Below are 24,994 nucleotides of genomic sequence, written 5' to 3' on the forward strand. Positions count from 1 at the left end.
ATGATGATTTCTTAGTCCCCTCTCCCCAATGATGACCCAACACCTCCCCTCCTCACTAAGTGCTCCCCCTCCTCACTAAGTGCTCCCCCACCAGCATGGGCTGAAACTCTGGAGCTGCAGGGATGATTGACAGGAGCTGTAGAAGTAAAGCTGTAAGAGGCATGGAGCCCAATCAGGATGCTGTGGGTGGAGGACATTAGGACTGGTTGCCTAGGCTTGTTGGAGGAGGTGGAGCAGACACTGACAGGAGAAACAAGGGGGGGACTGGCTGTGCTAAAGAATAGAGCAGCAAAGAGAGGAGCAGAGACACAATGCAGCCCCACAAGCCATCCTCTGCCTGCTGAAGGTAAGCAGCCCTGCATACACTGCCCCCTGCCCTGTGTGCCTGCTGTGTGCCCCCCATATGGCCGCCTGTCACCATGGTGTCCTGCTCAGTGTCAGGCACTGAGACCAGGGGCAGAGCTTCTTGTGTTACAGCTGCTGCTCCTCAATGTGGCACATGCTGCTGTCTGTTACTGAACAGGGGGGCACAAGTTCAGGTCACCAGGAGGGAACCACTGCCTGTCTGCATCATGGTTGCCAACCACTTTGTGCCAATTACTGATGTCCATCCATAGTCACCAGATAGTCAAGGACTGGGAGCAAACTTATCAGGCTGACCGAAGAATGGATCAGAAGGCAGAAAATGATCTATATATACGTGTCATTCTTACACTATTTTACATTTCTTATATTGATATTTTCATATAATTAATATTGTTATTCTTATTATTATTGATGTTATTATAATTACTTCATGATTGTAATTATTTATCTTTGGCCACAAAACTTTATTTTATATAAATGCTATCTATGGTTATACACATGCTTCTATCTACATCTATCTATCTAGTAAAAATAAAAGTAGGCAGCACGCCAAACTATGCAAAAGACTGGACGTTAATTAGCCCACGCGGCTACAAAGAACCTTTATTGGCGTGATAAAGGATCTATGTAACATTGCCACGCTCCATGGGGTGATTAAAGTCCACTTTCTTTTGCATATTTTGGAGCGCTGCCTACTTTTATTTTTATTCTATATTCTGCAACTGGATAATTGTTTGTGAGGCCCTGCACCCGCCACATTGTTGTCATTGTGCTGCTCCATTTATCATCTATCTATCTAATATCTCTTAATCTATCAATCTCATTATATATATATATATATATATATATAATCTCCTTATCTATGTATATATCTACTATCTATCCATATCTATCTTATATCTATCCCATATCTATCTGTCTATCCATCTATCAAATATCTATCTATCTATCTATATATCTATCTCTATCCATATGTCTATCTATCTATCCATCTATCCCATATCTATCTATCTATATATCTATCTCTATCCATATATCTATCTATCTATCCATCTATCCCATATCTATCTATCTATCTATCTATCTATCTATCTATCTATCTATCTATCTATCTATCTATCTACAGTATCTTTCTATCTATCTATCTATCTATCCATCTATCCCATATCTATCTATCTATCTATCTATCTATCCCATATCAATTCCATTAAATTCAAAGAAGCTTTATTGGCAGGACCAAATAAACATTAGTTTTGCCAAAGCACATGTACAGTAGTGAATCGGGATAGGGACTGGGGATAATTGGTAGGAACTGTAGGAACGATAGATGGGGGCACATCCAGGGTGGGGGCTATGGAAGTCCATGGCATATTATAGTTCTCTTTCTCGCAGCCTATATCTATCTATCCATCTATCCTGTATCTATCTATCTATCCATCTATCTATCTATCTATCGATCCCATATCTATTTCTACATCTATCCATCTATCTATCCATCCAATATCTCTTTATCTATCTGTCTGTGATCCAAGGGGTAACGTTTCTCCTTGCAGAGAGTGACATGTTAAGCATGCCAAGGTGAGGAGACTTTTAAGCCGCAATGCTCCTCTGGGAATTATGAAAATTGTCTCTTCAGAGAGGAAGAGGACTAGAACTCTAGTGCCACCTATAGGAAGTAGCAATCCTAAAAGTCAATATCGACTCTCTAACGAGCCTTGTCACATGCTTTGGATAAAAGCCAGAACCAGAATCTCAATTTGCAGACACTGTGCTTTGGGATACTGCCCCTCGTTAGTGCAAAGTGTGAAAAACCCAGTGTCTGTAAATTGAGATTCTGGTTCTGGCTTTTATCCCAAGTCATGTGACAAGGCTTGTTAGAGAGTCAATATTGACTTTTAGGATTGCTACTTCCTGTAGGTGGCACTAGAGTTCTAGTCCGCTTCCTCTCTGAAGAGACAATTTGCATATCTATCTAAAAGTAAAAGTGTAAAGGCCCCGTCACACTTAGCGACGCTGCAACGATCCCGACAACGATGCGACCTGTCAGGGATCGTTGCTGCGTCGCTATGTGATCGCTGGTGAGCTGTCAAACAGGCAGGCTCACCAACGATCAGGGGAGCAGCGACATCGTGGAAAGAATCTTTCCACGATGTCCTGCTCCTGGTTACGAGCCTGCTGATGCAGGAGCAGGCTGGTAACTATGGTAAACATCGGGTTACTAGGGGCACACGCGCACCTAGTAACCCGCTGTTTATCATGGTTACCACTCTGCTACAGTGAGCGGGAGGTTACCGCTCACTTTAGCAGGCTCGTAACCATGATAAACAACGGGTTACTAGGTGCGCGTGTGCCCCTAGTAACCCGATGTTTATCATGGTTACTAGCCTGATCGCTGCTCCCGCTGCTCCCATTTTTGGGTTGTTGCCCTCCCGCTGGTCAGCACACATCGCTGTGTGTGACGACCAGCGGGAGGGCAACGACCAAAAAATGGTCCAGGACACTTTGCAGCGATCAGCGACCTCACAGCAGGGGCCTGATCGTTGCAAAGTGTCACACATAGCGACATCGCTGGTGAGGTCGCTGTTGCGTCACCAAAACTGTGACACAGCAGCGATCTCGCTAGCGATCTCGCTATGGGAGACGGGGGCTTTAGTGCAGAACCAGCAAAAAGTGCAAATATACCTAAAAGTGGATGCAGCAGACCAATTAAGAAATTAAAAAAAAAATAGACTTTTAATAACCCATAATGGTGACGTTTTGGTTCATATGTGAACCTTTCTCAAGCAAGGTTCTATTCACATATTAACCGAAACGTGTCCATTATGGGCTATTAAAAGTCTATTTTTTTTGGAATTTTTCAATTGGTGTGCTGCCTCCACTTTTTTATCTATCTATTCATCCAGGTGGATCACTAGGTTACAGTCACTATGTCGCAGTATTAGGTTTGGACAAAAATTGCACTTCTACCATACTTGTCAATACAACTGTGTTTTTACATAGTTTTTATGTGACAAGAGCAATATTGTAGCACTCTGTGGTCGCATCAATGTGCTTTGCTATTTACTACCTAATAGTCTAGAGACCCACGACAGAGGACACCATGGCGCCATGACATTGCAGTGGGCTTATACACTTTGATCAAAATGGTAACCTCATGTTCATGTTTGAAAACTTTATTTAGCCACCATAGATTAATGCTAAATATTTTGATGTTCGGTCCATGTCCTCTTTTTTTTCTTAAAGCAATACTCCAGCGTTTTGTTTTTTTAAGTTTCACTCCTGGAGAGGTGCAACAAATCTAAGCTCCCTGGCATTTAATCTCACTCATACTTACCAGCTGCCATCTTCATAGATTATTGCTGCCACTCTGGTCGGTCTCCTGCTGGTTGTGACCTGCTGGAAGGCTCCAGTGTTTGCTGGACGATCCGGAAGTCACAGCTCATTGTAAGTCTATGAGGCCAGAAAGAGGATCTCATAGACTTACACTGAGAGCTTGTGACCATTACCTCTGACTTCCGGTCTGTCAAAAGTTGCGGTCACAAGATGGCGATGCTGGGAAGAGCTGAAGACAGCAGCTGGTAAATATATTACTTCATTACCTTGAATGAAGTTGTTGTGGGAAATCACTATTTGGACACCAATGATATCTAAGGAGTAGGGCAAACTGCAGTTAAAAAAAAAAAAAAAACAGCACAAGGAAAATAAAAACATGTAGTCTTAAAGCCATTGATAAGATCTACTTTTCATAGTACGTCACCGGTGGCATTATTTCACATAGCACACTAAATAATGGGCCAGAAGGTGGTTGCCATCATAGTTTTTCTCCTGGTCTAAGAAAAGAGATGATCAGTGAAACGTCTGGTCTCCTTCTTTTAACCAATTGTGCTTGTACTAATTGTGGCGTACATAGGAAAGACCATGTGGGGCGGCCAGGTCCTATGTCTTATATGGACAGACAATACAGAATCCATTTAGGACATTTTTCCATAGTATAAATTTTTTGCTTACGTATAAAAATACATTAAAATGGCTACTAAGGAGAATGAATCTTGTCCTATATAAAACGAGGCCTCATACAGATATTTTCGAAGTAAGCAAAGTGTAAATGGGACTTTAAAAATCAATATTCACAGTGATAATCTAGTCCTAGATGCAAAAGATACATCAATATGATACATATGAATGATTCTTTTAGTGTTGGTATTACAACCTTTAAGGTTGTATGGCACGTGGCGCCCAATCAGCGCTGGCGTCACTAACTCTGCCTTTGTAGGAAATTGAACATGAAGAGGAAGCCCGGGCTGCAGCTGATCTCTGACTTCATGTTCAAAACGTCCAAAGGCGGGAACAGTGGCGCCAGCACCAGCAGGGGAGGTGAATATAAGCTTTTTCATTTTATCGGAGGCTATGTGCCCAGGATGCTGAATTGATGCAGTTTTTCCTGAGCGTTTCTGCCTCTCCCTGGCAGAAAAAACGCATGCGGATTTTACATGCATTTTTTCTGCCAGGGAGAAGCGTTTTGGCTTTTGTACATGCGTTTATGCATGCTTTTTTTCAAGCACTTTTCCAAGCGATTTTGAGCATCACTTGGAAAAGGGCTTGACAAGTTGGTCACACAATATAAATCCATGCAACCGGCATGGATTTATATTGTGTGACCAACTTATGCTGCTTTAAATGCAGCATCAATAGTAAGAAAAACAATTTAAAAAATAAAAGAAAAACATTACACTTACCTCTCCGGTGGCCCCCGGTCTCCTTCTCCGGTGGCGTGCTCTGTCCTCGGCGTCTCGTGGTGTTCAGAAAGGACCTGCGTTGACGTTATTTAGTCAGCTGACAGGTCACACGACTATCACATAACTAAATGATGTCACCGCAGGTCCTTTCAGAACACCGCGGGACGCAGAGGACAGAGCACGCCACCGGAGAGGAGACCGGGGGTTGCCAGAGAGGTAAGTATAATATTTTTTTTTATTTGTTACGTTTTAATTCTTTTTTTTATTAATGGTACCCGGGTCTGGAGGAGAGTCTCCTCTTCTCCAGACCCGGGTACTATCCGCGCATTGAACCGCATAACATCCGCATGTGTACATGTATACATGCTTATGTTATGCGGTTCAATGCAAGTCAATGGTGGCGATTTCGCCGCGGTTGCGCACAATAAATGGTTGTGCTGCGGATTCTTCCGCAATGATAATCTGCAGCGGAAATTTCCGCAGCATGTGTACAGCACATGCAGATTATCATTGGGAAACATGGCAGACAACTTAACAAGCGTGTTTAATGCGTTTTCGCAGCGGAAATGCCGCGGCAGAAACACATTAAATCCGCATCATGGGCACACAGCCAGAAGGGGTTGTCCTAGTAGTGTACAACCCCTTTAAATTAAAAAGTCACTACTGTTCCTTCACTTCTCTAACTGGTTTATTTTAGTTTTTTACCTTCTTGCTGTTTGATGACGCTTCGTTTGAGAACCCTCATTGCTGCTGGGATACTCAAACGAGCCCTGAAATGAAGCATTATTAGTGACCTCCATTTCAGGTGCTGGGATAGCCCCTGTTCTACTGAGCATGCGTTTTTTGTCAAGTCCAACATTTGCTCAGTAGGTTCTTATCATTGTGCAATATGCTCAGTGACAGTGCGCTCCCTCGCGGTCTCTGATAAGAAGTGACGAGTCAGCAAGACAGTGCACTGTCAGTTAGCATTGTAAAGTGGAAACCCAAAGTGCAGGAAAAGCAGAGACCAGTAGAGCCTCTGTAAGTGATGTTTCAAACCACCACTGATTGGCAGCTTTCTACCTATGCACAGTGTACATGGAAAGCTGCCAATCAGTGGTATGGGCGGGGTTATACAGAGCTCAGCATTCAGAGACCTGCTAGATCTGCAGAGAGGAAAACAGACATTTTATCAAAACTACAGCAAGCAGCCCAGTAAGTGATCGCTGGAATCAGGGTCTCTGTCCCTACATTATGCTGCTCACAGATGGTGTAGCAAAAACCTGATGGCATATTCCCTTTAAATTGCAGCTTTGGACTTCAACACAGGACTTCAATTCAAGATCGTACCAAGATGAGCAATGCAATATAATTATAAAAATATAAGTCATAAAATCATGTTATTCTTCAGCTATACTCTGTAATACTGCTAGAATTTAAGTGGTTTAATGTGCTATATTTTATTCAATTTGTTCATGGTTGTAATAGCAGTCCACTCATTTCATGTACATCTCACCAACGTGGTAGAGATACAGGTGCTTCTCACAAAATTAGAATATCATCAAAAAGTTAATTTATTTCAGTTCTTCAATTCAAAAAGTGAAGCTCCTATATTATATAGAGTCATTACACACAGAGTGATCTATTTCAAGTGTTTATTTCTGTTAATGTTGATGATTATGGCTTACAGCCAATGAAAACACAAAAGTCATTATCTCAGAAAATTCAAATAATTAACAAAAATACACCTGCAAAGGCTTCCTAAGCGTTTAAAAGTTCCCTTAGTCTGTTTCAGTAGGCTCCACAATCATGGGGAAGACTGCTGACTTGACAGATGTCCAGAAGGCAGTCATTGACACACTCCACAAGGAGGGTAAGCCACAAAAGGTCATTGCTAAAGAAGCTGGCTGTTCAGAGTGCTGTATCCAAGCATATCCAGGATAACTGCAGCCTTGAAAGGATTGTTAAGAAAAGGCCATTCAAAAAATTTGGGGGAGATTCACAAGGAGTGGACTGCTGCTGGAGTCATTGCTTCAAGAGCCACCACACACAGCAGTATCCAGGACATGGGCTACAAGTGTTGCATTCCTTGTGTCAAGCCACTCATGACCTATAGACAACGCCAGAAGCATGTTACCTGGGCCAAGGAGAAGAAGACCTGGACTGATGCTCAGTGGTCCAAGGTGTTGGTTTCAGATGAAAGTAAATTTTGCATTTCGTTTGGAAATCAAGGTCCCAGAGTCTGGAGGAAGAGTGGAGAGGCCACAATCCAAGCTGCTTGAGGTCTAGTGTGAAGTTTCCACAATCAGTGATGGTTTGGGGAGCCATGTCATCGGCTGGTGTAGGTCCACTGTGATTTATCAACACCAAAGTCAGCGCAGCCGTCTACCAGGAAATTTTAGAGCACTTCATGCTTCCCTCTGCAGACAAGCTTTTTGGAGATAGAAATTTCATTCTCCAGCAGAACTTGGCACCTGTCCACACTGCCAAAAGTACCAATACCTGGTTTACACACAACAGTATCACTGCGCTTGATTGGCAGCAAACTCGCCTGACCTTAACACCATAGAGAATCTATGAGGTATTGTCAAGAGGAAGATGAGAGACACCAGACCCAACAATGCAGACGAGCTGAAGACTGCTATCAAAGCAACCTGGGCTTCCATAATACCTCAGCAGTGCCACAGGCTGATCGCCTCCATGCCACGCCGCATTGATGCAGTAATTGATGCAAAAGGAGCCCTGACCAAGTAATGACTGCATTTACTGAACATACATTTCAGTAGGCCAACATTTCGGATTTTAACATTTTTTTTTCCAGCTGTTGTTATAAAGTATTCTAATTTACTGAGATAATGACTTTTGTGTTTTCATTGGCTGTAAGCCATAATCCTCAACATTAACAGAAATAAACATTTGAAGTAGATCACTCAGTTTGTTATGACTCTATATAATGAGTTTTACTTTTTGTATTGAAGAACTGAAATAAATTAACTTTCTGATGATATTCTAATTTTGTGAGAAGCATTTGTATGTTTCCTATAGAAAACCTATAAACAAGTTCTCAATTCTGTGGTACTAGGACCCTCTTACAAGTGTAACATAGCTCAAAAAAGGAGAATTCAGAAGTTGACTGGAGTTAGTTCCCCTTTACTTTTCAGAAAACATGCCTGCTAACACTGTAAAGAACGCTGGTGCCAATCCGTCTCCCATAACCTGCCCACCAAGCGGTTATATCATGAGTTGCCAAGAATCTGCATACTATTGCTCTTTCAGAAGTCAGGAGAGGAGCTCCTGATGTACAGTAAACATATACCAAACAATTTTTTCCTGGATGACTTTTATTCTGAAAAACACATACAAAACTGTATACTCAACGGAGGCCAAATCATACTTGTTTTGGCCTCTGTTAGGTAGGCTCCATATCATGCACAGTGGTGCGTGAAAGTTTGTGAACTTTTCAGAATTTTCTATACTTCTGCATAAATTTGCCCAAAAACGACATCACATTTTCAGCACACCTTTCTAACACTAGTAACCTACAGATTAACCTTATAGCTGCAGGTTAATAGCAATCATTATCCGACGTAACAGACTTCCTTAACCCCTTAACGACCTTAGGTCTTTCTGTTTTTGTGTTTTCATTTTTTGCTCCCCTTCTTCCCAGAGCCAGAACTTTTTTAATTTTCGTTCAATATGGCCGTGTGAGGGCTTATTATTTGCGGGACGAGTTGTACTTTTAAACACCATCACTGGTTTTACCATATCGTGTGCTGGAAAACGGGAAAAAGATTCCAAGTGCGGTGAAACTGCAAAAAAAATGCAATTCCACAGTTGTTTTTTTATCACGTTCATTGATTGCTAAAACTGACCTGCCATCATTATTCTCCAGGTCATTACGAGTTCGTAGACACCAAACATGTATAGGTTCTTTTTTATTTAAGTGGTGAAAAAAAAATCCAAAGTTTGCTAGAAAAAAAAAATGACGCCATTTTCTGAGACCCGTAACGTCTCCATTTTTCGGGATCTGGGGCTGGGTGAGGGCTTATTTTTTGCGCGCCGGGCTGACGTTTTTATTGATACAATTTGAGGTAGATCCGATGTTTTGATCGCCTGTTATTGCATTTTATTGCAATGTTGCAGCGACCAAAAAAACGTAATTCTGGCTTTTAGAATTTTTTTCTCGTTACGCCGTTTACTGATCGGATTAATTCTTCTTTTATAATGATAGATCGGGCGATTCTGAATGCGGCGATACCAAATACAGTACAGACCAAAAGTTTGGACACACCTTCTCATTTAAAGATTTTTCTGTATTTTCATGACTATGAAAATTGTACATTCACACTGAAGGCATCAAAACTATGAATTAACACATGTGGAATTATATACTTAACAAAAAAGTGTGAAATAACTGAAAATATGTCTTATATTCTAGGTTCTTCAAAGTAGCCACCTTTTGCTTTGATGACTGCTTTGCACACTCTTGGCATTCTCTTGATAAGCTTCAAGTGGTAGTCACCGGAAATGGTTTTCACTTCACAGGTGTGCCCTGTCACGTTTAATCAGTGGGATTTCTTGCCTTATAAATGGGGTTGGGACCATCAGTTGTGTTGTGCAGAAGTCTGGTGGATACACAGCTGATAGTCCTACTGAATAGACTGTTAGAATTTGTATTATGGCAAGAAAAAAGCAGCTAAGTAAAGGAAAATGAGTGTCCATCATTACTTTAAGAAATGAAGGTCAGTCAGTCCGAAAAATTAGGAAAACTTTGAAAGTGTCCCCAAGTGCAGTTGCAAAAACCATCAAGCGCTACAAAGAAACTGGCTCACATGAGGACCGCCCCAGGAAAGGAAGACAAAGAGTCACCTCTGCTTCTGAGGATAAGTTTATCCAAGTCACCAGCCTCAGAAATCGCAGGTTGACAGCAGCTCAGATTAGAGACCAGGTCAATGCCACACAGAGTTCTAGCAGCAGACACATCTCTACAACAACTGTTAAGAGGAGACTTTTTGCAGCAGGCCTTCATGGTAAAATAGCTGCTAGGAAACCACTGCTAAGGACAGGCAACAAGCAGAGGAGACTTGTTTGGGCTAAAGAACACAAGGAATGGACATTAGATCAGTGGAAATCTGTGCTTTGGTCTGATGAGTCCAAATTTGAGATCTTTGGTTCCAACCACCGTGTCTTTGTGCGATGCAAAAAAGTTGAACGGATGGACTCCACACGCCTGGTTCCCACCGTGAAGCATGGAGGAGGAGGTGTGATGGTGTGGGGGTGATTTTCTGGTGACGTTGTTGGGGATTTATTCAAAATTGAAGGCATACTGAACCAGCATGGCTACCACAGCATCTTGCAGCGGCATGCTATTCCATCCGGTTTGCGTTTAGTTGGACCATCATTTATTTTTCAACAGAACAATGACCCCAAACACACCTCCAGGCTGTGTTCGGGCTATGTAACCAAGAAGGAGAGTGATGGGGTGCTACGCCAGATGACCTGGCCTCCACAGTCACCAGACCTGAACCCAATCAAGATGGTTTGAGGTGAGCTGGACCGCAGAGTGAAGGCAAAAGGGCCAACAAGTGCTAAGCATCTCTGGGAACTCCTTCAAGATTGTTGGAAGACCATTTCCTGTGACTACCACTTGAAGCTCATCAAGAGAATGCCAAGAGTGTGCAAAGCAGTCATCAAAGCAAAAGGTGGCTACTTTGAAGAACCTAGAATATAAGACATATTTTCAGTTGTTTCACACATTTTTGTTAAGTATATAATTACACATTTGTTAATTCATAGTTTTGATGCCTTCAGTGTGAATGTACAATTTTCATAGTCATGAAAATACAGAAAAATCTTTAAATGAGAAGGTGTGTCCAAACTTTTGGTCTGTACTGTATGTGTATGTGGTTTTTTATATATATATATTTTATTTTGAATGGGGCAAAAGGGGGGTGATTTAAACTTTTATATATTTTTTATTTTTTTAATATTTTTAAAAACTTTTTTTTTTACACTTTCTGCTTGCTTCTATAGTCTCCAGAGGAGACTAGAAGCAGCAGTTGTCTGATTGCTTCTACTGCATACAAGCGATGAGCAGATCACTTGTATGCAGGAGAAATGCTCACTTGCTACGAGCGCTGACCACTAGGTGGCGCTGATAGCAATTGAGACATGACCACCACAGGCGTCTGCTGCTGACCCTGGGTTGTCATGCCCACCCAATGGTGACCCGCGATCACGTGAAGGGGGTCACCGATGGGCGGGGCTTAGGACGCACTTCCCGGAAGTGCGAGTTAAATGCCGCTGTCAGAGATTGACAGCGGCATTTAACATGTTAACAGCCGCGGGTGGATCGCGATTCCACCCGTGGCTGTTGCGGGCACATGTCAGCTGTAATAATCAGCTGACATGTGCTCAGTTCAGTGCGTGCTCATCGCCAGAGCCCCCGCTGAACCGGCCTTCCCGACCTGGTGCGTACTATTACTGACCAGGTCGGAAAGGGGTTAAAAAGTAAATAAAGGGAAGCAAATCAACAAATGAGTCAAAAATATTAGGCTTTGTCATTTTTTAAATTAGGAAAATGATCCAAGATGACATGTCATATTCGAACCTTTGCTTTCTGTATCTGGTGTTACGCCATTGTACAGCAATAACTGCATCTAAACATTTCCAGCAGTTGTTGATTAGTCCTGCACATCGGCTTGAATAATTTTTAGCCCATTCCTCCCTACAAAGCAGCTGCTGTTGTGGTGGTAGGTTTTCTCCCATTACATTAGCATCTCACATCAGGTCCTTCCACAATATTTCAACATGATTAAGGGCAGTATTTTGAGATGGCCATTCCAAAACTTTACTTATTCTTCTGTAACCATTCTTTTGTAGAACGGCGTGTGCTTTGGGTCGTGTTCTTGCTGCATGACCCATGTTCTCTTAAGAGTTAGCTCATGGACAGATGTTCTGATATTTTTCTTTAGAATTTGCTGGTATAATTCAGAATTTATTGTTGTATCAATGATTGCAAGATGTCCTGGTCCAAATATAGCGAAATGACCCCAAACCGGAATACTACTACCACCATGTTTCACAGATGGTATGAGGTTTTTGTTTTTCTGCAAACATAACTCTTTTCATTTGTACTAAAGAGTTCTATTTTGGTAACATTCTTCCACAAGACATTGTCCCAGTAACCTTCTGGCTTGTCCAGGTGACCTTTAGCAAACTGCAAATGGACAGCAATGCTCTTTTTGGAGACCAGAGGTTTTCTCACTGCAATCCTGCCATACACACCATTACTGTTTAATACCCATCTGATGGTGGAAATTAACAATAGCTATTATGAGAGAGGCCTTTATTGCTTATAAGTTACCTTGTGTTCCTTTGGGACCTCGCAGACTATTATACCCCTTGCTGTTGGAGTGATTTTTGTCCGTCGAACACTCTTGAGGAGGGTATTAATGGTCTTGAATTTTCTTAGTTTGTATACATCTTTCAGATTGTGGATTGGTGGAGTCCAAACTCTTTAGAGATGGTTCTGTGACCGTTTTCAGCCTCATGAGCATCAGCAACTCTTCTTCTGCATATTTAGACATCCAAAATGAGACATTTCAAATTAAAGGGAACCTGTCAATCGATTCATACTTCCCAAATCATGGGCAACATGCCTGACTTCACGTACTTTGGCGTTTCAGAGAAAATATAGTTGGAGGGTCCAGTCTTATCCCACATGTGGGGACCATACAGAGATACAAGACTTGTCCAGCCTGCTCTACTTAGTGTTGCTGAAAATGATTGACAGGTCTCTCGCTAAGTAATCACATGGAAGAGACCTGTCAGTCACCTGGAGCTGGAATAGCTGGTCGAGTCTTCATACATACTTGGCTGCAGTCTGGTAGCCTGGCTCGGATTCATGCTGCCCATTGTATGGGCAGCATAAATCGACTGACAGGTTCTCTTTAAATTTATGCTTCCCCTTCAGGAGATGGATATTACAGTGCGAGGCTGTAGACACGATGTTATGCTGCTAATTCTGCCATGTTCATTCTAGTCACTCTTTTTGCCACTTGTGCACATTGAAAAGTTTATCTCATTAGTTCACAGTTTAAAACATAATTTATCTATTACTGAATTAAATGAAATATGACGACGTTCGTGATCGCTTCTATGGAGACTTCAATCAGCTTGAAATGTTAGAACACAGTAACCATAGCTCACCTGTGGTTCCAGTTGTCCCAGCCAGCGATGACATCACGTGCATACTTCACATGACTGCTGAAACCAATCGCTAAGGCCAGTGATTGGCTTCATTATGTATGTGACATCATCACTGAAGGACTGACAGTGACCACTAGAGCATAGATGCTGGAAATAAGGGGGATTTTGTAGGTGAGGAGTGGTTGTTTTTTAATTTTATAATATGTACTGCTCTTAGGCCAGTGTCAAACATTCAACTTTTATGGTCTAAGTACAGGTCACAATATCTGGACCAGCCCTGGGTCCACTGACCCAAACTCAACTGCCTCATATATGCATATGCATTCAGGTCAGGAAACCCATGTCTGACTCAAACATTGTGGTCCTTGCCTTGTGAATGTCGAATGTGTGAAACCGGGTTTACGCCCATTTGCCACCCTCCTGCAAACAAAGGGTAGTTCTGCAATATATAAGGATGTCTATGACAGCAGTGGTCATTCTTTGAACTGTGCAGCCCAGATGCCCTCTACTGCATGACTAACATGGGCATATATACCCTCCGGCCCTGGGTCACAAACTTGCAAATCCCATTGCTTGCGCTGGGGGAATTCATAAGTCTGCAGTCACACAGAGTGTCTGCAGACTTATCGATTTGGACCGGACAACCCCTTTAAGACTCCTATATGCGACGGTAAGAAGATTTAGTGACTAACAAGTAGTATCAGCTCAACTGTTAGTAAGAAAATGCCGTTTCACTTGATGTTAATAGTTTATATGTTGGTTATTCCTTTCAAATACAGCCTACCATTCCCTTAGATAACATCCCATCTGATTCATGCTGCCCAAACCACGGACAGCATAAATCAGAGCCTGGCTGCATGATTGCAGCTAAGTATATTTTTTTTCTGAAATGCTACAGCAATTCAGAGAAAATATGCTTTAGAGATTCGACTGGGGACCATAGGCAAAAGCAAGACTAGAGAGATGCCGACCCAGGCCAACCTTTTCCAGCCTTTCTGCAGGTGATTGACTGATCCCTCACTAATATACCTGGTTATGCAGGTTGTAGTTATGCAGCCCGGCTCTGATTCATGCTACCCACAGTTTGGGCAGCATGAATCAGGTGACAGGTTCCATTTAAAAATCTTATGAAGTCTCATCATGGAGTGGACTAGAAAATAGAGAATCCATTTGTATGAAATGCTAATAACCTTATCTTTTATTTCAGATCTCTGCAGCTTGCTTGCAGTTTCTAGGGCAGATACTGTACTTTAGGGCTAATACCCATCACCGTAAAAAAAATCGTTCCTGAAAAGTGGGACAAGTGTCTTGCAAGTGCAATGCGATTTTTATCACCTACCATCTGAATGACATCCGATTGACATGCGAATGCGATCCGATTTTAACATGAGCTTTTACATAGAAGAATTCTCTGTCATTTACACATAGTTTTCCAAGGAAATATTCTTCATCACACACACTATATATATATACATATATATACACAGTTGAAACCGGAAGTTTACATACACTATATAAAAAGACACATATGCATGTTTTTCTCAGATATGTATTTTAATGCACACCTGAAACACACTGCTTATTTGTGTAGCATCATGGGAAAGTCTAAAGAAATCAGCCAAGATATCAGGAAGAGAATTGTGGACTTGCACAAGTCTGACTCATCCTTGGGTAGAATTTCAAGATACCTGAAGGTGCCTCATTAATCTGTACAAACAATTATAGGCAAGTACAAACAAGATGGGAATGTCCAGCCATCATGCAGCTCAGGAGGGAGACGGGTTCTGTGTACCAGAGATGAACATGCTTTGGTCCGACATGTGCATATCAACCCAAGGACATTAGCAAAAGACCTTGTGAAGATGATGGCGGAAGCTGGTGAGATTGTGTCAATAATCACAGTGAAACGAGTACTGTATCAATATGGTCTGAAAGGCCAATCTGCCAGGAAGATGCCATTACTCCAAAAGAAACATAAAAAGCCAGATTAATGTTTGCAAATGCACACAGGAACAAAGACCTTATTTTTTGGAGACATGTCCTGTGGTCTCATGAAACTAAAATTTTACTTTTTGGGCATAATGACCATTGTTATGTTTGGATTTGGCAAATATTAAAAATTATGGTAATCCTAATTGACCTAAAACGGGAAAGGTTTATTCTGATTTCATGTCAGATATTGAGGAAAACATGCATATATGTCTTTTTATATAGTGTATGTAAACTCTGGCTTCAACTGTATATATTATTTATTGATAGATAGATAGATAGATAGATAGATAGATAGATAGATAGATATAAATATGTGATTGAGATATATAATCAGTGCTTTGCGTGTGTAGCTTAATGAACATGTATTTTAGTACAAAATAAATTATGAAAAAAATGGCGTGGGATTCCCCAAAATTTTAATAACCAGCAGAGGGAAAGTGGACAGCTGGGGGCAGATGAGCCAGACTTATGCAAGTCCACAATTCTCTTCCTGATATCTTGGCTGATGTCTTTAGACTTTCCCATGATGCTACACAAAGAACCAGTGTGTTTCAGGTGTGCATTAAAATACATCCACAGGTGTGTCTCTAATTAACTCAGATGTTGCCAAAAAACCTCATAAGAAGCTTCCAGACACATGCCATCATCATATGGGCAGTCCAGAATTGTTTAAAGGCATAGTAATCTTAGTGTATGTAAACTTTTGACTTTGCAGTAAGTAATAAAAATTATTATTATTCATTATTCTGGCATTTGGCAAATATTAAAAATTATGGTAATTCTAATTGACCTAAAACGAGAAAGATGTATGAGGGAGTCGGAGTCGTGGTGTCGGTGTCATGGAAATTGAGGAGTCGAAGGTTTGGCTTACCGACTCCACAGCCCTGGTACTGACACATATTAGGGTCTATATCATTGCCTTAACACAGTTTTGCATCTATGCTGGGCTGAACCTTAATCACCATGGTGGGCTAAGAAAAATTCATTAGTGAATCCCGCTGTATTTCCCTGTGGCATTAATAAAAAAAAAATTATATATATATATTATTCTTTTAGTTAAATAAATAATTATTTTTACTTATTCACTTTCTTTGTCAGCTCAAAACAAAGGGCGTTGTAGATTCTTGTTGAAAAGTAAGGTAGTTTCCCTTAAGATGCTCATTCTCTCTGCAGACAGTGAGTGATTTCCATTTATTTCTATTAATAAGCAGCAGTCTCTATTTGAAGCCTTGAAAACACCACCTGCCGGGAACAGGTGCGGCCGCCTCTCCTCACTATCACATGAGTGCATTACAAATAATGAATGTGAAACCCTGAAAATAATGTTCATTCAGCATCTTGAGGCGTAAAATGGGATTTCCATTCTCAATATCAACACTTCAGAGAGAATAATAACCTCGGGGAGTGATGGAGATGGAGGCAATGTAGGAGATTGATCTGTTTATTTCCCCAGTGTTAACACTTTCAATGATTTTGCAAAAATAATAACAATTGTAATAAATAGTAATGCAAGTATAGGGAAGACTAGAGATTTGAATATGGTCATATAGGATGGAGCTACATAATAGGTTGTGATCAGCGTCACCATTACCCCCAGTAAAGTTTGAGTGCTGCAAACCCTGTAATATAGGCTCAAGACATCTTAAAAATCAAATTGTAATTCGTATAAGCAAGAAGATTGATAGCACTCCCCGGCTGTAAAAATGCAAGTCTTTATTTCATCTCTTTAAAATCGAGGAGCGGGGGAGCGAGTGGAACACATTGTGGAGGATGGTCGTTTCGCGCTTCTTTGCACTTCTATGGGTCTCAAGATCTTGAGGCCCGTAGAAGCGCAAAGAAGCGCGAAACGGCCGTCGTCCATGATATGTTCCACTCACTCCCCCGCTCCTCGATTTTAAAGAGATGAAATAAAGACTTGCATTTTTACAGCCGGTGAGTGCTATCAATCTTCTTGCACTCTTCGAGCACTCTGCAAACTCAAGTAACGAGCACTTGCGCTCATCACTAGCTGTCGCCTTTAATTGGCACACATTACCAGTCAGAGTGCTCAATTTTGGGTGGGAGATGAATTACAAGGTTTCATTGGTGCATTCACACACCCAACAAGTAGCCATGAAGTCCTCCAGTCTGGGCGAGGCAGGTGTTTGATTTTTATGCAAATTAGTTTTCACAGTCGTCTGTCAATCAATCACATGCACCAAAAAACACAACTTCTTGCAGCTCATGTTGTTAGGACATCTCCTACACGCCTCAGGCCATGTATCCTTGTAACGTAAATTCTGTGTTTTTTTCCATTTTTATGTGCTGAAAATCTGCTGTTCTTTACTGGCCAAAGTGGATGTGATTTCATGACAGATCATTCCCATTGTGCGCTTTTTGGTAAGTTCGCTCTGAAGGCTTCTAGAGCAGTTGCTTTTTTTATGCAGAATCAAAATTTTTCTGTACTAAAAAAAAAGTTGATTAAAAAACTTTTGGGCTCATGCACATGAGCATATAAATTGGACATGTGCTGTCTGATTTTTAATGTTTTTTTTCCACAGAAGTTTTATTAAAGTAGTTATCCACTACGCGGACAACCCCTTCTCAATCCCTATGTATGACCCCATTAAAATAATAACAGTTATACTTAACTCAGGTACTAACGCAGTTCTACCGGTGATCGCGTGACGTTGTTATGTCACGACATCCCTGCAACTAATCAGCGCTGGCTTCACTCTCACAGCCTTCAGACATATCACAGGCATCCGGAGGAAGTGAGAGAGTAGCAGCACTCACCTCCTCCAGATATATGTGACTAGCTATTGAACCCGTTCTACGCCCGGGTGGTGAGCATTTTTATTGGTATATGGTCTCCCATCCTGGTATTTGTGCTGCCCCCATCCTGGTATTTGTGCTGCCTCTATCCTTGTATTTGTGCTTCCCCCATACTCGTATTTGTGCTCCCCAATCCTGTTCCCCCATCCTGTTATGTGCTGCCCCTATCCTATCCTGGTATGCATGGCACCCCTCATCCTTATCCTGGTATGCATGGCACCCCTCATCCCTATCCTGGTATGCATGGTACCCCTCATCCCTATCCTGGTATGCATGGCACTCCTCATCCCTATCCTGGTATGCATGGCACCCCTCATCGCCATCCTGGTATGCATGACACCCCTCATCCCCATCCTGGTATGCATGGCATCCCTCATCCCCATCCTGGTATGCATGGCACCTCTCATCCCCATCCTGGTATGCATGGCACCCTTCACCCCCATCCTGGTATGCATGGCACCCCTCATCCCCATCCTGGTATACATGGCACCCCACATCTCCAATCCTGTTATGTATGACACCCTTCACCCCTAATCCTGGTATGCATGGCACCCCTCATTTCCAATCCTGGTATGCATGGCACCCCTCATCCCCAATCCTGGTATGCATGGCAGCCCTCACCCTCAATCCTGGTATGCATGGCGCCCCTCAACCCCAATCCTGATATGCATGGCATCCCTCATCCCCAATCTTGGTATGCATGGCACCCCTCACCCCCAATCCTGGTATGCATGGCATCCTTCAACCCCAATCCTGGTATGCATGGCACCCTTCATCCCCAATCCTGGTATGCATGGCACCCCTCATCCCCAATCCTGGTATGCATGGCACCCCTCATCCCTCATCCTGGTATGCATGGCTCCCTCATACCCAATCCTGGTATGCATGGCCCCCTCAGCCTTATCCTGTTATATATGGACCACTCACCTCCATCCTAGTATGCCTGGCACTCCTCATCCCTATCCTGGTTTGTATGGTACCCCATCCCTCATCCCTATCCTGGTATACATGGTACCCCGCATTCCTATCCTGGTGTGCATTGTACTCTTCATCCCTATTCTGGTATGCATGGTCCCCTCACGCATCAATCCTGGTATGCATGGTCCCCTCACCCCCCAATCCTGGTATTCCTGGTCCCCTCACCCCCCATTCCTGGTATGCATGGTCCCCTCACCCCCCAATCCTGGTATGCATGGTACCCCCTCATCCCTATCCTGGTATGCATGGTCCCCTCACCCCCCAATCCTGGTATGTGTAGTACCCCTCATCCTGGTATGCATGGCTCCCTCATCCCCAAACCTAGTATGTTTGGCCCCCTCATCCCTATCCTGGTATGCATAGCACTCCTCATCCCCCAATCCTGGTATGCATGACACCCCATCCCTTATTCTGGTATCCATGGCACCCCATCCCTTATCCTGGTATGCATGGTACCCCTCATCCCTATTTTGGTATTCATGGTACCCCATCCCTCATCCTGGTATACATGGTACCTCGCATTCCTATCCTGGTATGCATGGTACCCCTCATCCCTATTCTGGTATGCATGGTCCCCTCACCTCTCAATCCTGGTTGCATGGTCCCCTTACCCCCCAATCCTGGTATGCATGGTCCCCTCACCCCCCAATCCTGGTATGCATTGTCCCCTCACCCCCCAATCCTGGTATGCATGGTACCCCCCATCCCTATCCTGGTGTGCATGGTCCCCTCACCCCCCAATCCTGGTATGCATTGTCCCCTCACCCCCCAATCCTGGTATGCATGGTACCCCCCATCCCTATCCTGGTGTGCATGGTCCCCTCACCCCCCTCCTAGTATGTGTTGTACCAATTATCCTGGTATGCATGCCACCCCATTCCTCATCCTGGTATGCATGGTCCCCTCACCCCCCAATCCTGGTATGCATGGTCCCCCTCTCAACCCCCAATCCTGGCATGCATGGCGCCCTTCATCCCTCATCCTGGTATGCATGGCTCCCTTATACCCAATTCTGGTATGCATGGCCCCCTCAGTCTTATCCTGTTATGCATGGGCCACTCACCTCCATCCTGGTATGCATGACACCCCATCCCTTATCCTGGTATGCATGGTACCCCATCCCTCATCCCTATCCTGGTATGTATGGTACCCCATCCCTCATCCTGGTATACATGGTACCCCACATTCCTATCCTGGTATGCATGGTACCCCTCATCCCTATTCTGGCATGCATGGTCCCCTCACCCCTCAATCCTAGTATGCATGGTCCCCTCACCTCCCAATCCTGGTATGCATGGCACCCCTCACCCCCCAATCCTGGTATGCATGGTACCCCCTCATCCCTATCCTGGTATGCATGGTCCCCTCACCCCCCAATCCTGGTATGTATGGTACCCCCTCACCCCCCAATCCTGGTATGTATGGACCCCCCCTCAACCCCCAATCCTGGTATGCATGGTCCCCTCACCCCCAGTCCTGGTATGCATGGTACCCCTCATCCCTATCCTGGTATACATGGTCCCCTCACCCCCCAATCCTGGTATGTATGGTACTACCTCACCCCCCAATCCTGGTATGTATGGTACCCCCTCACCGTCCCAATCCTGGTATGCATGGTACCCCCTCATCCCTATCCTGGTATGCATGGTCCCCTCACCCCCCAATCCTGGTATGTATGGTACCCCCTCACCCCCCAATCCTGGTATGTATGGACCCCCCCTCAACCCCCAGTCCTGGTATGCATGGTCCCCTCACCCCCAGTCCTGGCATGCATGGTACCCCTCATCCCTATCCTGGTATGCATGGTTCCCCCACCCCCCAATCCTGGTATGCATGGTACCCCCTCATCCCTATCCTGGTAGGCATGGTCCCCTCACCCCCCCCAATCCTGGTATGTATGGTACCCCCTCACCCCCCAATCCTGGTATGTATGGTACCCCCTCACCCCCCAATCCTGGTATGCATGGCACCCCTCACCCCTCAATCCTGGTATGTATGGTACCCCTCATCCCCAATGCTGGTATGCATGGCACCCCTCATCCCCAATGCTGGTATGCATGGCTCCCTCATACCCAATCCTGGTATGCATGGGCCACTCGCCTCCATCCTGGTATGCATGGCACTCTTCATCCCTATCCTGGTATGCATGGTACCCCATCCCTCATCCCTATCCTGGTATGTATGGCACCCCATCCCTCATCCTCGTTTACATGGTACCCTGCATTCCTATCCCGGTATGCATGGTACCCCTCATCCCTATTCTGGTATGCATAGTCCCCTCACCCATCAATCCTGGTATGCATGGTCCCCTCACCCATCAATCCTGGTATGCATGGTCCCCTCACCCCCCAATCCTGGTATGCATGGTCCCCTCACCCCCCAATCCTAGTATTCATAGTCCCCTCACCCCCCAATCCTGGTATGCATGGTCCCCTCACCCCCCAGTCCTGGTATGCATGGTACCCCTCATCCCTATCCTGGTATACATGGTCCCCTCACCCCCCAATCCTGGTATGTATGGTACTACCTCACCCCCCAATCCTGGTATGTATGGTACCCCCTCACCGTCCCAATCCTGGTATGCATGGTACCCCCTCATCCCTATCCTGGTATGCATGGTCCCCTCACCCCCCAATCCTGGTATGTATGGTACCCCCTCACCCCCCAATCCTGGTATGTATGGACCCCCCCTCAACCCCCAGTCCTGGTATGCATGGTCCCCTCACCCCCAGTCCTGGCATGCATGGTACCCCTCATCCCTATCCTGGTATGCATGGTTCCCCCACCCCCCAATCCTGGTATGCATGGTACCCCCTCATCCCTATCCTGGTAGGCATGGTCCCCTCACCCCCCCCAATCCTGGTATGTATGGTACCCCCTCACCCCCCAATCCTGGTATGTATGGTACCCCCTCACCCCCCAATCCTGGTATGCATGGCACCCCTCACCCCTCAATCCTGGTATGTATGGTACCCCTCATCCCCAATGCTGGTATGCATGGCACCCCTCATCCCCAATGCTGGTATGCATGGCTCCCTCATACCCAATCCTGGTATGCATGGGCCACTCGCCTCCATCCTGGTATGCATGGCACTCTTCATCCCTATCCTGGTATGCATGGTACCCCATCCCTCATCCCTATCCTGGTATGTATGGCACCCCATCCCTCATCCTCGTTTACATGGTACCCTGCATTCCTATCCCGGTATGCATGGTACCCCTCATCCCTATTCTGGTATGCATAGTCCCCTCACCCATCAATCCTGGTATGCATGGTCCCCTCACCCATCAATCCTGGTATGCATGGTCCCCTCACCCCCCAATCCTGGTATGCATGGTCCCCTCACCCCCCAATCCTAGTATTCATAGTCCCCTCACCCCCCAATCCTGGTATGCATGGTCCCCTCACCCCCCAATCCTGGTATGCATGGTATTCCTCAGCCCCAATCCTGGTATGTATGGCACCCCTCACGCCCCAATCCTGGTATGCATGGGCCCCTCACCCCCCAATCCTGGTATGTATGGCACCCCTCACCCCCCAATCCTGGTATGCATGGTCCCCTCACCCCCCAATCCTGGTATGTATGGCACCCTTCATCCCCCAATCCTAGTATGCATGGCACCCCTCATCCCTATCACGCTGCACACATACAAAAAATAAACACTTATACTCACCTTTCTTCCCTGTGCTCCAGCGCTGTGTCTTTTTGTGCTAGAGGCTGGGGAAGGAGTGTGGCGGCAGAGTACGCATGTGCCCATACCGTGCTGTCCGACGACATTTTGCTGAAGACACACTGCAAATGTGTGTTCAGTAAAATGGCGCCGGTTAGCACTATGCGCATGCTGATTCCAACGCCTCACTCCTGCCCCGGTCTCTGGTGAGAAGAGAGGTGCTGCGGCAACGCTCCTCCCGGTCAGGTAAGTATGTAAGTATGATGCCGGAGATCGCGGTATGTGTTCAGTGTCTACGCATACCGCAATCTCACACTCCTCTTACCTGTGTCTACACATACCGCATGTTAGAACCCTCCTGTTAGTTTTTTTCTATTTTGTGGTCACGTGACCTGCTGCCTATTTATTCGAGCTCCGCCCTTCTGGCTTTGCTGGACTTCAGTGTTACTTTGACTCTTAATCTAGCCAGGTGCTTTGTACCTATATCTTTAGTTTGCTTGGTCCTTGGACCTCTAAGTACTTTTTGTCTGTTTGTCTTTTTGCTCCGCTACAACTTCTGCTAGGAGGTGTCCAATTTTGTCCCAGTCCTTAGTACTTTTAGGGACCCCTCCCTTATATCTATAGGTCTGCATTCAGACTAGCTGAGGACGAAGGCGGGTCCGTTCACAAGGAACAGGTTGCCCGCTGCATCGTAGGGAATCAGCTTAGTCCTATTGTAGGGACAGTTTCCCTTTCTTTCCTTAGTTCTTGTAGCAGATCAAAACACCGCATCATACACTCCTCTTACCTGTAACGGCTCCATGCGTTCTTCTGTCTGGAACCAGACTGCGCAGGCGTGTCGCACTTGCGCAGTCTATAAAGGCTTCAGACAGAGGTACGCATCTCCAGTTATATTATAGATATCTCTGAAGACTGGGAGAGTGAAGTGGTCGCTAATTGCCAGGAGAGCCAGTGCTGACACCACTGGAACGGCACCAGAACTGGAGGTGAGTATAGGTGTTATTATTTTAGTTGGGGCAAACATATGGATTGAGAAGGGGTTATCTGAGTAGTGGACCCCTTTAAAGCATAAGCGGTGTATAAAATCTACTCATTTTACCAGACCCTTCATCAGGATTAAAAAAAATCACCAGTATAAAAATAGCAATAGTAATCATTTATAAATGCACACAAAAAAACATTAAAAATGTGCCAATTCAAGGTGAAGTCAGGTTAGGAGGCGAGAACACAAAGGGCATCTTTTAGCAGAGTGACACATAATCAAGCTAAGAAAAGGTATATACACATAAAAGCAAAATGGTAAGTATATAAATTATAAATCACAATTTATAAAAATAAAAGCTAAATAATATAATAAAATACAGAACAAAATTAATCAAGTAATCACTCTTACACACCCTTGTAGACATCACAGACATTGCTCAAATAATTGACTCTTACAGAATGTCCAAGCCAGATCTAACCCTTGTTACAGCGTCCGATCAATGTTATCCATTATTTGCACTTAGAAGCTGAAAAGAAAATTGCACACAATGTACTGGGTGTGAAGAAAGGACCTGGATATAGATTTTCATGTCTGATTTCAATTATATTAATTTGCAGTGTAGTCAGGGGCAAGAATTGTCTTTTATGTACTTGCAGTGTACTTTCTGCGTTAGGGTTCATTCCAACGATAGTGATGTTACTCGAAAGCAAAAAACGGTTAGCGCTTCATCAGTGTTTTTGATCAGAGTTTGGTCACTGTGTAAGGAGATGGACATACGCTCCCACACTCCCCATCGAAGACACAAGTATTGTTGTGGAATTTAGTGTGAATTGAGATATTGTGATAGTGTTGTGTTCTGCCTGATAGTAGGGAGAGTTAGGGTTAATGTTTGGGACTAGCCCAGAGTGGGAGGGGCTACGGTGAACTGACAGAGACAGTTTCCTGTCAGGACGACGTCACATAGGGCCCAGTGTACATCAGAAGCAGATCTAAGGTCTGGATAGTAAGCAGTGCCGCATGACGTGGGTGTCCCGAAGCGAGAGGAGACTGAGGCTGTGGATAGCGTGATCCTAAGTAAAGAGGAAGGAAAATTGACAGAAGGACAGAGTGGTCAACCAGAGATGGGTCCTGGTAGAGGATGCCTAGCAGTATGGCCCCGAGTTCATATCTCAGAGAGGTAATGGGGCCAGGACGGTCCAGAGAGCGTGAGATGAAGAGAGTGCCCTGGGCAGGAGCTCCAAGGCGTCAGTAGCAGAAAAGC

General features: G+C 44.4%; 1 protein-coding gene across 3 annotated transcripts in view; it reads left to right on the top strand.

The window, feature by feature from the left end:
- Nucleotides 1–196: 196 nt before the first annotated feature.
- The window catches only part of FRY (FRY microtubule binding protein), a 444,805-nt gene continuing 420,007 nt past the window's right edge, over nucleotides 197–24,994 (top strand). Inside the window, exon 1 of one of the 3 annotated variants that reach the window (XM_073662506.1) lies at nucleotides 197–346. The gene's annotated coding sequence lies outside the window, so the exon portion shown is untranslated. Of the gene's footprint in view, nucleotides 347–17,644; nucleotides 17,664–24,994 lie in introns of those variants that run through there. The other 2 variants (XM_073662507.1, XM_073662508.1) reach the window with 2 other exon arrangements.

The sequence above is a fragment of the Phyllobates terribilis genome, unplaced genomic scaffold, assembly GCF_046119375.1.
Source record: "Phyllobates terribilis strain yellow unplaced genomic scaffold, ASM4611937v1 Scaffold_2__4_contigs__length_985480577, whole genome shotgun sequence".
Lineage (NCBI taxonomy): Eukaryota > Metazoa > Chordata > Amphibia > Anura > Dendrobatidae > Phyllobates > Phyllobates terribilis.